Source organism: Ochotona princeps, unplaced genomic scaffold (genome assembly GCF_030435755.1).
Source record: "Ochotona princeps isolate mOchPri1 unplaced genomic scaffold, mOchPri1.hap1 HAP1_SCAFFOLD_555, whole genome shotgun sequence".
NCBI classification, from domain to species: domain Eukaryota; kingdom Metazoa; phylum Chordata; class Mammalia; order Lagomorpha; family Ochotonidae; genus Ochotona; species Ochotona princeps.
In genome coordinates, this window is record NW_026696484.1 from 85,729 (window position 1) to 102,159 (window position 16,431).

The 16,431-nt window shown below is 41.3% G+C and overlaps 1 long non-coding RNA gene across 1 annotated transcript; it reads right to left on the bottom strand.

The window, feature by feature from the left end:
• Positions 1 to 1,704: 1,704 nt before the first annotated feature.
• On the bottom strand, positions 1,705 to 13,737 carry LOC131478850 (uncharacterized). The gene is made up of 5 exons (XR_009244631.1): positions 13,712 to 13,737; positions 9,282 to 9,359; positions 5,330 to 5,396; positions 3,733 to 3,912; positions 1,705 to 1,735 (listed from the first exon to the last, which is right to left on the bottom strand). It is a non-coding gene; the product is annotated as an uncharacterized LOC131478850 (long non-coding RNA).
• Positions 13,738 to 16,431: the final 2,694 nt, after the last annotated feature.

The following is a 16,431-nucleotide window of genomic DNA, read 5'->3' on the forward strand; positions in this document are numbered from 1 at the left end:
TTTAATAAAGCGGCTACGACAAGTGGAGATTCATTAGCCCAATCAAATACTCCTCCAAGCATAACTCTTTCTTTCAGGGATAGAAATGATTTTATGTTGTCAATCTTATGAAAAACATCCTTTGTCTGTGGCCCCTTTTCCTTCAAAACATGAAGCATCTCCTGTGGCAAAGAAAAAAGACAGCAAATTATAGAACATTTCATAACCACCAGCCCAGATGATGGGACTACACCTGTGGGGAAGAACAGACACGAGATGTGAATTAACATAGCAAGAGCTGATGGATGGAAAGGAAGGAAATTTGTCTCAGTGGCTCTAAATATATTTTCCAATCGCCCATCTAATCTGTGCACATACACCTAATGGTTTTTGACTGCTGATTTTAACCTTATTTTCCAGTACAGGAAACAAAACTGTAAAACCAAAACATTTTTCAAGCATTTAACAGCTTTATCTCTACTATTTACACTGCCACTCTCATTGTTTCTTAACTGGGAAAACATTATTGCCACACTTGTTGCCATCAACTCAACCTTCTTTCAATGACTATGGGCTGCCCTGCTGCTTCCTATAGTTGTCTACACTCATTTAAAACCAGGGAGGGCCCAGCACAGTAGCATAGTGGCTAAAGTCCTCACCTTGCACACACCAGGATCCCATATGGGCACCAGTTCTAATCTCAGCAGCCTCGTTACCCATTCACCTCCCTGTTTGTGGCTTTGGAAAGCGGTCAAGGACAGCCCAAAGCCTTGGGACCCTGCACCCACATGGGAGACCTGGAAGGATTAATTAAAAAATTAATCCTTAAAAAAAAAACCAGGATAAATGTCCACACATGGCAAGATGGCTTCTTTGCGTGCCCATCCTACTAGATTTCATTTCCTTCTGCTTCACAGTCAAACCACCATGGGAATTTGTCCTTTATTAGTGTCCTTTTTTTGCATGTGACCTTGGACATAATATGTTACCTGACTGATGCGTTCCTTTTATCCATTAAGGATATAATCTTAATGAAGACCCTAGGAACTCCATGAACTTGTATATGGTGCAAGGCCTAGCGTAACATCTAGCATGCACCTAAATTGATAAATTCTTTCCCACTCAGGATGCTACTCTCTATATCCAGGAGAGTGTAAGCAAATATACTGGACAATCAGCCAACGTGCTTTCTGCCTAGTAAAAATCCTCATTGGAAAGAACATACGCCAAGTCCCGTGGATTTTATTTGATACATTTTCTCACGATGGGAGTATAAATACATTGCAGGATTATGCTTTGAGGAATCTGAAATACAAATTAAGCTCATGTGAATGAGGTTGAGTGAGAAGTCTGAGTCATCTAGACAAAGGAATGGAGGAACATTTCAAGAAAGAGGTTAGAAGATGCAGTGTGGATGGGAACTCACAGGAATTTTGGCTTTGGTGAGCAGGTTACTGGAGGACATTACTGAAACCAGTGAAGTAGATAGCTTATCATTTCTTCCTGTTGTGTTTCAAGTAAGGCTGCAATACCTAATTGGATTGTGCTTGTATTTGAGGTCAGAATAAGAGAGCCTGTCAAAGCCAGTGGTTGACAAAGACTTGCCTTCAGAAGAGCGTAATGACACCTACCAAAATTATTCTTGCAAGGTCATCCATTTGAAGCACATTGAACTCCACAGATGAATCAGCATCCTGTGGAGGATCATTTTGGATTGTGGTGGCACGCCAGCAAGACATGCAGCTTCTGAGGAATCCTGAGGAGAAAGTGAAATTATTACAGGTACACTGTCAATGACAGATTCTCTTTCTACCTTTTCCATTGGATACATGTTTTTTGTCTGAATTAGAAAAGAGAAAAACAGAGGCATTTGCATGTACAAGTTCCTCTCATCCAAAATTAGCTATTTGTATCCATGTGGCATTAATGTGTTTTCCTGCAAATTTCCTGTAAGGTGGTAGTTAGGAGCCAGTGTTTAGCCTACTGCCTAACATGCCTAAGACCCATATCAGAGAACCTCGTCTGATGCCTTCATAGGGTTCCAGTTCTAACTTCTTACAAATGCAGGCCCTGGCTAATACAACTGAATTCCTGCTTCTTGCAAGTGCAACATGGAAGAAGTTCCAAAAATCTACTTCCAATCCCACCTCTCATAAGGGTGACATGGATAAGATCTCAGACTCCTGCCCTGACCCCAACACTGACACTAATCCTGGTACAATCATGGCCACTGCTGGCATTTACGGAGCGAAGAAAAAAACAGGAAGGCTCGCTCTCTCTCTCTCTCTGTGTGTCTCTCTCTTTGTGTTCCAGCCCCTTATTCTAACAATCTATTGAATGGTAAAGATAGATACTTGAGGAAGCTTTTCAGGTTCCACTCTTCTGAAAGTGATACTTCTCAGATCACTTTTGCCTTTGTGGTGTGTGTATATCCTGCTTACTCAGTGGATTCAGGAGTCATATCTCATTTGAAAATCTAGAAGAATTTCAAACCAAGGGTGTTTCATAATATACTTTCATGTTACATTGCCTTTTCTGAGATTTCCTGGCTGGGTCTTGGAGTAAAGAAACACTGTGAATTCACTCCATTCAGAGAGATCTGTGGCATGACACAAGCTGCCTGACCTAGTTCAATCATCCTCTGCCTCCCTCACCCTGCAGGGTTACAAAGATTAGGCTGTCCCTGGTTGGTCTGATTTCATCTTCTACACACATCTCTTTATGAGTGTAAAACTACACAAACCAGGTTTTTAACTACTTATCAAGCTCTACCAAGTGCCCACTGAAACAGCTTCCCATAGACAAGAAGATCATGAAGAAAACTTGAGTTTTGAATGTCTACTACTCAGATATTCATGTTTTGGTCATGAGGCACCTAAATGGTTTCCTGAGGTCATCCACTTATATTTAATATTGAAAAAGGCACCAGAGGAGCCAAGGTGCCGTGACATAGGGGAGTCACATTTCACCAAGTGTCTTTCACCAGCTATTCTTTGGCATTTCTGGGCTCCTGAATGCATCACCATCAGATAAAATTGGTGGGCAATCCTTATGTTACTGAATCACAGAGCAAGCCAAATGAGCTCTAAGATATGTCGCTTCATCAGCCTAGATCCTCAGACCTTGAACCTTCAGGTTCACTCCACTTGTCACTTGCACAGCATGATGTTACCTACACCTCACTGTATTGAGTAATGTAACGTGCTACTTGATTCACCACACCCCTGGGTAAAATTATTTCATTTCATAATAAGATGGCCTAAATAGGTCTAGACACCAGTCTTTTGCCACCAATGGAGACTCCATAGTCATTCTTCCTGGGATAATAGTCTCCATGTGGGCATGAAATCACACAGCAACCCAATACCAAGCATTCATAGTTCCACCATTTTGAAAAGAGGTAAGAAGAAATACATTCTCAAATGCAGACATCTGCTCCTGCAAGCTACCATGTTCAAATTTTTGCTTAAAACAGAAAACAGTTTCAACTGTGTGCCAGCCACCTGGTGTTCCTATTACTCACATGACTGTATTGTGTAAGTGTAACAACATAACCCATTACTTGCTTGTAGAATGTACTTAAATCATTCTGCCTTCAAATCATTTGTCTAAAGTTGAACCTCAGCAGGTGTTGGGTCCCTGTCTCTACATGCTCATCCTCCCATATAGAGAATACCTCTGTGCTGTGAATTTGTTCTCAGGAATGCAGATATGCGCCAAGGACAGGCCTTTGCTGCTAACAAAAGCACTCACCACCCCTAAGGCGGGATCTTGGTTTCTCACGGCATTTCAAGACAAATTGCAATTGTCCAGACTTTAAGATCTTCGGGATGGCCTGCCGAAGGCTGGACGGAGAGGTGGACTTCTCCGGTGTACATTGATTGGGTAAAACCTCATGGTAGTGTTCTTGAATTACATACGGGTGCTCGTGACCTAGGCAGAGAAGAATCTCAATATACATCAGGCTGATAGTGGTAAGTATAATCAAACACATCAATTGTCAGTGTGGACACTGCACTAATGGCAACTCGGGCTCTCCGGGCACTTTTGCAAGAGAGAAACTACATCCTCTGAGTGATTGTGTGCAACCTCTTTGGAAAGACTCTGCATAAAGGGGCTACCATAGCAGAGGACGTTCCCAAAGTCAAGAGAAAATGAAATAGAAACCCATTACCTAGTTTGGAAAGCATAGATACTTCAGTACACTGCATGGTGATGACTTCTGCAATGTTCATTGAAAGCATAGAAGGCCTTCTAATGCCCGTGTTGAGGCCAATGAGATCTTGCAACTCATGTGTAAAGATGCAATCATTTTCAACAAGCTATCACTTTCCATACTTTCTAATTACATAGACTGCTTTGTGCAGATATATGAGCAAACATCAGTGGTAAACATTAATAACTGGGTTATACATCTCATGAGTTACTGTGATCAAGAAACTTTCTCCCAAGACGTTAACTCATGGTAAGAGACTCTTTTCTAAGTTTCAGATCCATATCCAGCATATTCAACAGCATTGCAGCCATGGTTTGCTGCTACACTTCCTCCCCACAGTGGCCCTCTCTGGTGGTCTTCACAGCTAACGGAGGGAGGGGTACGAAGTGTTGGAGACCCAGAGCTATCCTACCCAGTGTTTTACAGAGTGCAAGCAAAATCATTTTTATTAGACTTAGGAATACAGATGAAGTTTTAATACATGTGTAGTTTTAATATATATATGCCTATGTGTATACCCATGTGTGTGAATATATACATATATATGGATGGGTATAGGATATTATACATGCATATACATAAATATGCATTCATATTGTAGGAGCACATGCATGTGTGAATATTTATGCATACACAGATGCCTATGTATTTACACATGCACCTGTATGTATGTGCACACATACATATATGACAATGTATGTGAATATGCATATTTTATGTGTCTGTATACATATGGTCTCATAGATGAATTGTACAATAGAGGATAGCAGCCAAGAAGTGGATACATTGTCGTACGCATCACTACTCCCAATAAAGGAAAGACTCCCAATGAAAGTGTTAAAGATATCTTGACAAAGATATGCTGGACATTTTCCCATTGTCTATACCTATGATGTCAGGACGCAGAGCATAAACCTCCTTTCTGCTCCATCTATCATGAAAATCGATGAATGAAGCCAGAGAACAGGTGCCTGGATCTGCCATGCAGTAAGCATGTGGTAAATCTGTTTTAAATGTGTGAATGATGATTGCAAGAGGCTCTTGGGGTATAATCTTTAGGAAAAACCATCAATACACAGGACTGAAAGTGCAATTTTGAACCAGTTAATTTCTTTGATTTTCCCGGACACTTACCCAGGAGTGGGAAGGGAGGCACGTTCTTTCCAGCATGCACCCACAGTTGGTAATCTTTTTCTGAGCCCTTGGAGACAAAAAAAAAAGAACTAGGCCTCAAAGCATGTCTTCATGAGAGAACACTGAAAGACATAGTTCCTGAGCATTTTTGCATTCCCAAAGAAGAAAATAATTGGGACCAGTGACGATGCCATTTGATCCATTGGAATGTGTGGCCATAGCTGTTAATAGAATTGACACCGGCCCTCTCAGAGACCCCAAGTGTGTGCCCCAGATACATGTCATATGACTTTTGATAAAGTCATGGATCTGAGCCATTGCAATTCTGTCCAACAAAGTTAAATTCCTTAACACATTTATGCCAATACACTAATGAAGGTAAGTCTACTCCTGATCACTTTTCCCTCAGTCAGCCGACTCCTTGGAGAATAGTATGATTCCTTTCCATGTCCTTGTCCACACACCAAGAATGTGTCTAAACAAAGTAATACCTGCATAACATCCTAAACTCAGCCATCCAAAAACAGCAGGCAAGTATCTAGATGACAATGAAGAGGACAGAAATGAGGATTCTTAGCTGGAGAACAGGCCACATGAAGAACAGGATTATCTATGCAATTCTAGAAACACCAGCTGAAACCAGCACATCTACATTACATTTTTGTTCAGCGATTTCAATTAATTTCAAGAGGGAGCAACTTAAAATAAAAAATCTAGAATAGATAGAGAACAACAAGGAAAGCTTAGAATCAGACAGGAAATGGTCAGCGTGGATTCACTTATACCTTACAAGGTGGGACACAAAGATTAGTTGCTCTGCACACCCCCCTTAAACTGTTCTGCACCTAAACTGTTGACAAATGTCTTGTTAGAGTTATAGCCAGTCTAGACTACCCGAAAAAAAGCCAGGTTCAACAAAATTATGCTTCAACGTTATAAAATGCTAAACACTATAATGAAAATAGACATGAGACAGCTGAATAGTAATCTATAGCCATTTTAAGGTGTATAGAACCCGGTAGTATATAAACTAAAATTGAAATGTCAATGAAGAAGTCACAGGATGTGGTTAAGAACCTGCATTTTTTTTTAACATTTTGGTTACTCAATACTATGTCCACTAATTCCACAACATTATAAATTGTTGCTGATGTTATGTTGGGACTTTTAATTGATCGGGATGATACTCTGCCGGCTCTACCTTCAAACCAGAGATGGTCTCCCTAAGAAACCGTTGAACTTATCTGGACAATAGGATGCTGGACTTTATGCTTGGTATATACTTGCAATGAAGGAATCTCAACTGAACTTGAACTGTGGTAATGCAACAAGGTGAAGGAATCTACCATGGGGGGAGGGTTTGGGGAGGGATGGGGAGAATCCCGGTGCCTATAAAACTGTCACATAATACAATGTAAAACTGTGTCACATAATGCAATGTAATTAATTTTAAAAAAAAAATAAGATTCAAATGGCGTGATCATTTATCATCTTTCTGATAGCCTTCATTATCTATAAAATGCATTATCTTGCCATTGTGGAGTGCCCTGGGTATGAAAGCTGTCTCTCACAAATGTGCACATACATACAGATCCATTGCCTAACCTTTTTCTGATAGCAGGAAAATCTAACCCAATGCTAGTTTGCAAGTATGGAACTCTTATGTGCAGTGTCTTCACTGGGACAGACAGAAAAATGGGCACCACTCATCCATAAATTGAAAGAATTTGTTTCTGATGAGACTTTTCAACAAATAAAACTCGAACCATGGGGCCAGGCACAGTAGCCTTGCAGCTAAAATCCTCGCCTTGATTGCTCCAGAATCCCATACAGGCATCGGTTCTAATCCCGGCAGCCCCACTTCCCATCCAGCTCCCTGCCTGTGGCCTGAGAAAGCTGTGGAGGACTACCCAAAGCCTTGGGACCCTGCATTCGTGTGGCAGACCCGGAAGAAGCTCCTGGCTCCTGGCTTCTGAACTGCTCAGTCCTGGTCGTTGCGGCCGCTCGGGGAGTAAACCAGTGAATGGAAGATCTTTGTCTGACTTTGTGGTAAAAATAAATAAATATTTTTTTAAAACTCTAGCCATTAAATAAAATTAACTCTAGTTAAATGTTGAAGCCATGTCACCAACCAGATTCATGTAACAACTCCCTCTCTTCCAAGGCTTAATTCTGAGTCAGTCTTACTGAAGAGTCATGTATTACTCATTAGACCTAAGTCCAGAGGTGTATTCTTTACTCAGTACACAGAAATTCAGCAATTTATCCTTCCTTTAAGTGTGTAACTTCATTGCAATATGGTGACAATAACAGGCTTTTTATGCCAAACTCTGATCGCCCTCCGTTTTCATAAGGCTTGACTAGGATTCACATAGAGAAAACGGGAATAAAAATCTCAGAGCATGTCACGATAGTAGGGCGTTTTCACAGTTCCAGAGGACAGTTTTCAGGGCTCAACACTGGGCAAACTGTTCCTTATGTTCCTTATGGAATGCATGCTCTTCAATGAGCGAGAACAGGGTTCGATGGTTGCAACATAAATGCCATTGCATCCATCAAGATGGACATAGCTTTGTAACTAGTGCTCATTTCAGGAAAAACATCAACAACATAGGCCAAACGTAGGCGTCTATAAAGGAGCAGACACTTAAAGGCAAAATTATCAGGGTGTCTGAGTCTGATCCAGGTCACTGGATCCAGGACACTCCCACTAAACTTCTGTTGCAAACCTGCCAATGTGCATCCAACAGAGCAACACTTAGGACCCATGTATCTGGATTGCCATCACCCCCACTGAGTCTGGGAAGCATTTCTAAGCCCCAGGAATGAGCCCTCTTGCTGTTGTAAACATGTGAGGAGTGACTCCATGGTTGAGAATGCTCAACTACATGTGCTTGAATGTGTCTCTTTGAACAAAGGAAACTTAAAAAATAATGAATAAATCATGTAAGTGGTGATAACACACATTCCTCAGAAGCCATGCTTTCACTCAAAATTTACCTTGTTCTTCACTGATTTTTTTAAGAGACACAAGGGATGTCATTGTCAAGATCAGTATCAAAAGCAGGATTCTATTCTCGCATTTTTATGCCAAGACTTACAGTAAGAGACAGGATTTTAGTAGGTGGTTAAGATGCCCGAGAACTTTATCACAATACCTGGGTTTCCATCCCAACTCTAGGTCCTGATTCTGACTTCCTGCAAGTACACACTCTGGGAGGCAACTGAGGACACCCAAGTATTTGGGTTCCTGTCAATTACTTGAGGTGCATCAATTACATCCCTGGCTCCAAATCTTAGCTCCAGAACATCTTTGGGCACTCCAGGCATCTGTAGACTGAACCAATATGTGGGAGAACTCTCTCTCTCTCTTTTTTTTCTCTACTTGCTTTTCTCACTTCCTTCTCTGCCTCTGCATATACTCTGCTTCTCAAAAACTCCAAAACAAAAAGGCAGACACGCACTTTAGCGTTCTTTATGTTGAAACTCTGATATTGAGGGAGTGAATCAGCAGGTATGGAATAAGTGGAATGACAGTAGACGGAAAGAGCAACCTACCACACAAGTCTATCACTTTGGTATTAGGATATAGGAAGCTGATAAAATGTTCCTTATCCATGTTTGTAAGATTGAGGGTAAAATAGATGGAAATAATCTGAAAGTATACCCACATTTTATTAAGCTACACCTTTCAGCTCATGCAAAATTTAAAATAAAAATGCCAGAGTGATGCCCATTCATAGGGAATTATATCTCTAATGCTTCCTACCTCGCGTGTGCATGTTTCTAGCAATAACATTCATCATATATGCAGTTGGTTTCTTACACACACAAGTATAGTATACAAACATACAAACTGTAGATGTGTGTCTATGTATCAAAGGCAATATGAAAATAAACTTATCTGAAAAAGTAAAGTTATTTAGCTGAAAATATCTTTCAGATTACTTACAGTTAATCCCAGTACTGGTAATGCCATACGAATAACATCCCTAACCGTGTCTAAAGTGTTAACGGTTACAATTCCAGACTGTAAAACAGAAAAGGAGAACATGAACTAGTGATAGAAATCTCTCAGCGTATCACATAATTATGAAATTCCAAGCCAGCTTTCCAAGGAAGTCTGAGGAATATCATAGTAGATTGCATATAAAGTAGCAATGCCGACTGATAATTTATTTGGGTGACTTCACATAACCCAAAGCCAGGAAAAAGAATCTTCAATGTGTAGTAAATACTTTAATGTGGTGCAGGAAGTATAACAGAAGTCCAAAGAGAAAGAACGTAAAATCAGGCAGGGCCAGGGACTGATTCTCAGCACCAAGAGTTCTTTGCTTCGTAGAGGGGATTGTTCTGCAAGCAAGGGCTGGGCCCTCTCCCCCCGTTGCACTTGGTTCTCAACTTCAGATTGCCTCATTTATGTCTTTCTGTTAAGAAAAAGATATATAGAAAGTGATTCCATCCACTGCTTCATTCCCCAAGTGGCTGTAATGGCCAGAGCTGAGTGATCCGAAGCCAGGTGCCAGGAGCTTCTTCTGGGTCTCTTGTGCAGGTAAAGGGTCCCGAGGCTTTGGGTCATCCTCTACTATTTTATCAGGCCACAAGCAGGGAGCTGGATGAGAAACGGAGCAGCTGGGATATGAACCAATGCCCACACGGGACCCCAGGGCACGCAAGGCTACCACATAGCGAAAGAACATACACATCTTAGGAACTCTTGCATGTGTACAGACAATGCATTGGAAGGTCTGTTCAGGAAAATAATAACAGAAATTTACATTGAATGGGGAAGTAAGTGGACATCCAAGTACAGGAAGCACACAGAACTCTTATTTTAGCTAGATCTGTTCCTAAGCAAGTAGCTTCACTGTACCTAGGTAATAATTAAGAAAAATGTCTTATTTCTTCTCCACATGGGGACTTGAGAATTGATAACCCAGGGGAATGAGACAAGATTTTCAAGAGGTGATGACAGTCTTCTGAGCTATTCTATGAGATTATGACACTAGGCACGTTTTAGCTGCTAGTATTATGCTCTCAGATATAGCAGGCAAATGCGCTGAAAATATTAAAATGCACAGGCTATCCCAGACAGAAACAGTAAATACACAAAAATGACACTCTAGGTCAAGGAAAACATCTTACAAAACAATTTAAGCATCAGGTAAAAAGAAACATGCATGATGGCAAATGGAAGATGGCAAATTTGAAGATTCCTCAACAAGTCCCAATCAGCCTCTTGGCTTTCATTATTTTAGATTTGATGATGATTACACAGTAGAGAAGGATGTGTGCCCATGTGGACCACTGCTTAAGGTGGGGAGGGTCGAGGCAAGGGGCAAAGTGGTTGAGACAAATGCTTCCAGTTTTTATCTCCTGTATCTGGGGGCAGGGGGGGAGGGAAGGGAACAGGGCTGCTCCTAGCAGCCAAGGCACGTCAGTACTCAGGGATGGGGACAGCCACGTGATGTCATCCTAGGATCCCCAATGTGGAGAATGTTTTTCAAGTGTATTGCTGAAGTGTTTTTGATAGTTCTGAGAAGTGGTTAGTTTCATCGCTCCAAGGTTGAGGAAATCTTTCCAAGCTCCATTGTCCGACACAGTCCACCTTAGTGTATCTACTTGCCCAGATACATGCTGTCAAAGCTTAACCAGGAGAGTTGTCCAATCTGTTCTTTCCTCCATGCTCTGACATGGTACTCGGCATCCTCTGTAGGCCTCAGTGAGCTGGCTGCCACATCCCCTATGTACATCAGGAAATGCAGTCCACAGTACAGGCATCAGCAACTGAGGGGACCCAGTCCTGATACATGCATTCTAAGGTCAGACCACAAGTCTTGTGATTTTCTCTGTGATCAAAGTTGCAAGTTCAATGGTCCAATCAAGATCTCCAAGCGGGCCCAGTGCGGTGGCCTAGCAGCTAAAGTCCTCCCCTTGAATGCACCAGGATCCCATATGGGTGCTGGTTCTAATCCCAGCAGCCCCGCTTCTCATCCAGCTCCCTGCTTGTGGCCTGGGAAAACAGTCAAGGACAGCCCAAAGCCTTAGGACCCTACACCCACGTGAGAGACCCAGAAGAGGCGCTGGGCTCCTGGCTTTGGATCGGCTCAGCTCCAGTTGTAGCGGGCACTTGGGGAGTGAATCATTGGACAGAAAATCTTCCTGTCTCTCCTCCTCTCTGTATTTCTGACTTCGCAGTAAAAATAAACAAATCTTTTTTAAAAAGAATAAAAAAGCGTACTGTCCATGTAATTAGAATCTCAGAATGGGAGAAAAGTAAAGAAAAGCAGCGGGGGAGTCATTTGAGGTGACAGTGGAATTTCCCTTAATGTGGCCTACACAAAAAGTTACAAATGCAAGAGTTTAAGGAAAACAGAACACAATTCATGAAAACCATGTTTTGACACAATATTATCAAACTATTCCACTTTGGAAACAGAAAATATACCAAAAGCAGGGACAGGAAGATGCAAAGACAAACACCGATGACCAACAGAGGAGGAGCAGACGAGCCACCAGAAGGCAAGGTGAACGAAAGATGATGGGACACACATGTAAAGTGTCAAGGGGGAAATATCAAGTAAATATTTTTTTCTAGATTCAGCAAAAATACCACTCAATACAACTATTTTCAGATGAAAGAAATCTAGAAAATAAGTAGGTAGAAGAAATGTACTACAGGAAATATGTTTCTGTAACATAAAATGAAATAACATTAGAAGGAAAAAGAGTTCCAGGTTTGAATGAGTAGCATTAGGTATTCTACTGTTACTTTACATAAACTATATCAACGAAATTTGACTGGGAAAGATTCCAATGTGATTTTCATTAGAATTTCCAAGTGTAATCATTTGCCATAATGGGAGAATTTCATGATTAACTCCTTCAGAAAATTCCTCTGGTTGTTGAAAATAGATCCAAAAAGATGCCTATGAATATCTTCTGGGAAATAACTATCTCTTTTCCCCTGCAATATCACTTTGTGTGGTCTGATACAAAGTCGCAGGCAAGACACGGTGGCTCAGCAGCTAAATCCTCGCCTTGCACACCCAGGATCGCATCTGGGCAACGGTTCGTGTCCCAGCTGCTCCACTTCCCATCCAGCTCCCTGCTGTGGCCTGGGAAAGGAGTACAGCATGGAACAATGGCTTGGGATCATGAACCCATGTGAGAGACGCAGAAGTCCTGGCTCCTGGCTTCACAACAGACAAGCCCCGGCCACTGCAGCCACTTGAGGAGTAAACCAGCAGATGGAAGATCTTTCTCTCTCAGTAAATCTTTCTGATAAAAATCAAAATGATTTTTTTTTTAAGAACAAAGCCACAAAGTGCATCTCTGCTGTGCTTGCCAATTCCATGAACATTTGGCTAATGTACCAAACTTCAGAAATCTAATGTGATCCAATGGAAGCCACTCACTCCTCCAAACAGCAGTGAAAAAAATGAGGCAGACACACACTGATCTCCTAAAAGGTGCATTTCTTCAAAATTCTCTTCACTGGTGGCAATGTGCTTGCTGTTGGATGTAGGCACAACAAGGCAACACCTGACCCTGGGGTGGATCCTGTCCAAGAAAAGGAGCGTCACAGTGTAAACTATCAATGGGAACGCAAAAAACAGCTGAAAATATTGTTTACACCAGCGTCCAGATGAGCACTGCATCGTGGCTACCCAAGAATATAATTTTATTTTAGGATAATGTAGGTGTTCAAAGATTGAACTGTACAGTATGTACAGGCACACAAAGATGCATATCTGGACACAATGAAAAGAAATAAGCAGATAGGGCAAAATACCACCAAACAGGCACATCTGGGTAAAGCCTGGATGGTGCATGATAAACCTGTCACTATGTCGCACATACCATCATCTTAAACCAGGCTATCAAAATCAGTAAGAATATCTTAATAAAAAACACTAAAACAAAACTGAAAATAAATCCATGATCTGAAGGTAGTAAAAGTTGAACGGGAAGATTTAATTTCAGAATACTGGCTTAGGAAAATTTTTTTTTTAATGAAGCTTTGTGCATGTTTAACAGGAGATATTCTTCCTTAACATGCGCATTGAGTGATCCTGAATTCCTATCGCTTCATATAACCTAATGTTGACCTGTACATACATGACGTTTTGCATGTATATATGAAGACACGTTAATAGAAAGTCCTTTTGAAAAGCTCACTCTCCCACCTCCGTCACTGCACTGCATCTCTCCTCCTTCTGTCTTCTCCCTCTTCCCTCCTCTCGCCCATTATTTTGCTCCTCCTTTCCTGCTGTGTAATGTCTATCACTTTCTCCGACACTCCGGCTCTGTGTGGTTCTCTTTCATTATGCTTGAGTCACATAATTGCAGTTTCAAGTTTTTAGCAAAAAACACACTTACGCGGGAACAGTTGCTGATATTCTTCAAGTCAATTTTCAGTAAAGAACTTGATAAGCCTTCTAATTCTTTGGCATCAGTGATATACCTAATAAAATTCATAAAGAACCCAAAATAGATCAATTAGCTAATAATTCCTTTCAAATCAACTCATGATGCAAATTTGTTCTATTTATATCTTGTCATTTACATATGCAAAACCCTTGCCGGAGATATTTAATACACATATTTATACAGGGACTATACACGTACTACTCTGTGCATTTATCCATAGCGGTTTTACGCTTATACGATATAAATATTTAGAGGGCTCTTGTACATTTAGAATCTTACCAAGGTCAAAATATGAGTAGGAAAATAATTCAGGAAAAAGAACACACGGCCCAGAAAATAATGAGTGCTGTGAAGTGTAGTTTGAGGATTAAAGGCATAGAGTAACCTGTATTGGGGAGAACTCACTCTATACCAAGCGCAGCAGTTGCTGCATTCAAAAGGTTTTAGGCAGAGAAAGAACAAGCGGAGCAGCTAGAACTTCAACAATGAAAAGAACATTCATGGGAATGAGTGAACATGCTTTATAGTACTTGCAGAGGATATCCAAGTGAAAAATTATTTGAAGATTATCTAAAGCATTACTGGGGGATATGATGTGAGGGCACCACTTCCAGGGATACATGTTCTCTTATCACAAACTAAAGATACAGAAGGTGTAGACTGCAGAAATACCTGTCCAGTAGATTAGTCCACTTTTCCTTAAACGCCACAGAACTGCAAAGAGAGAAGTGGGAGAACATGTTAACCTATGTAAAAGACTGATTCCATCTAATTTAGACTATCAGCTCAGATAAAAACACTAGCAGACACGAGCTGGGAACAGGAGCTCAGGTGTAAATGGTTGCCCCCTCATACCGGTGCTCTGGACGGACTCAGCCCTTGTACACCACACTGACTTGAAGCTAAAGCCCAAACTGCAGCTATGGCATGCTAACTCAGTGACTGCAGGAACATCACTGAACTGATGATGTAAGCCTGTTGCCAGGAATTAGACCTCAGAGTGCTCTGCTATCTTGAAGTGTTATTCAAGTACAGCAAGTACTATGATTCAGGCAAAGGTCCAATGAAGAGATTAGTGACGTGGGTGGAAGGCTCGCCACGGGAAGAAGGATATTACTCGTTGGGGAGGAGTGTGGGACCTGTATTACTGTACTTCATAGTGATTGTCGAATTGTCCTATGTTAAATGAATGCCTAGGAAACATTGTTTCAGAACTATGATACGTTGAAGAAGCTCAAATCTCCTTCTGCCAAAAGATACATGCTTAAAATCCTTTCTGGTATATCACTGGTTCATTTAATATCTAATGTGAAAAGTTTCCAAGGCTCAAACATACATGGACTTATCAATTACTAGCATTCAAAATGGGTGTGGCTAATGACAGATCATTGACCGCTTGTGTGCCTAGGTACATTCACCATCCTGTAAAAGCATCTGTAATAATAGCTTGTTCAGAATATTTTCATTATCCCAAGAACCCTGAACTCCAAAAGAAGCCATTTCCAATTCTCCCCACTGCCAGATCCTACACCACTCCTTGACCATCCCATCTATTCATCAGTTGCTGAACATGTGATTTCTTGGTTAGGTACTGGCTATTTCAAACAGTGCTACTGGGAACATTGGTGGATAAAAAAAACATGGGGTAATTGCACATTTACAGATTTTTTTTACATCTATATTCCAGAGCAGAATTGCTCAAGCACAGATTTTTCTTCAGGGTCTGCAACATTTCCTGTTTCTAGCACTAAGAGCTCCTCCACTCTGCACTTCTATATCTTATCAGGACATATTTCAACAGCAAATTAGACCCTTCTTTGGCTGCACATCCTCCTACACACATGGGCACTGCTTCTAGTGACTCATGTTGACTTGCATAAAAGTGATACAGCCAACAGAGAATGTATTGTACCCTGGACGTCCTGGGCATGTTTGTGCTCACATAGCTCCATAGGCAACATAACCTGTATCTATCTAGTGCCCACACTGACCCTCATTCAAAAAAGTATCTAGTCAAACTTTTCAAAAATACCACATAGTCCCACACACCACTTGAAAGACTGAGAAGACACTGAGCAGTAGATCCTAAGGACCATTAGATAATTTTTTACGGAAAAGCAGAGAATGGTACAAATGACTATTTCCTCCCAATAAGCATCACACATATTTTCCCTCAATCAACATCTCCATCTCATAATTGGCATTAACAACTGGGAGACATTTCCATGGTCTCAAATTCAGAGTGACCTGTAAGACTGTCGTAGAGAGGAGAGGAGAGTAAACAATGACATTGAGCACACATGATGGACTTTCCCCGGGAGAATCCCACATAGGATGTGCTGTGGGCCTCTTTGTGGCAGCAGGCATGAGTCCCATCACCTCCCTCTACTCAACGGTTACTCTCACAACTTCCAGGAAACGGAGCACTGTTCCTATTATCAATCGCAAAACTATCCTTGGAAACCTCACACCCATGAACCAAATACGTATTTTAGATGCCATGTCAGCGAACACGACAAACAGAAATTCTAGTTGAAACAAATGTCTCGGTGTAGAAGCTGGAGGATATTGGAGAGGGATCACAGAGGTTTGCTCCCTCAACTCTTTCTCTATCAACTCAAAATACCCACTCTCCGTGGACCCTCAATCCCTGATCCCTGCACTTACTG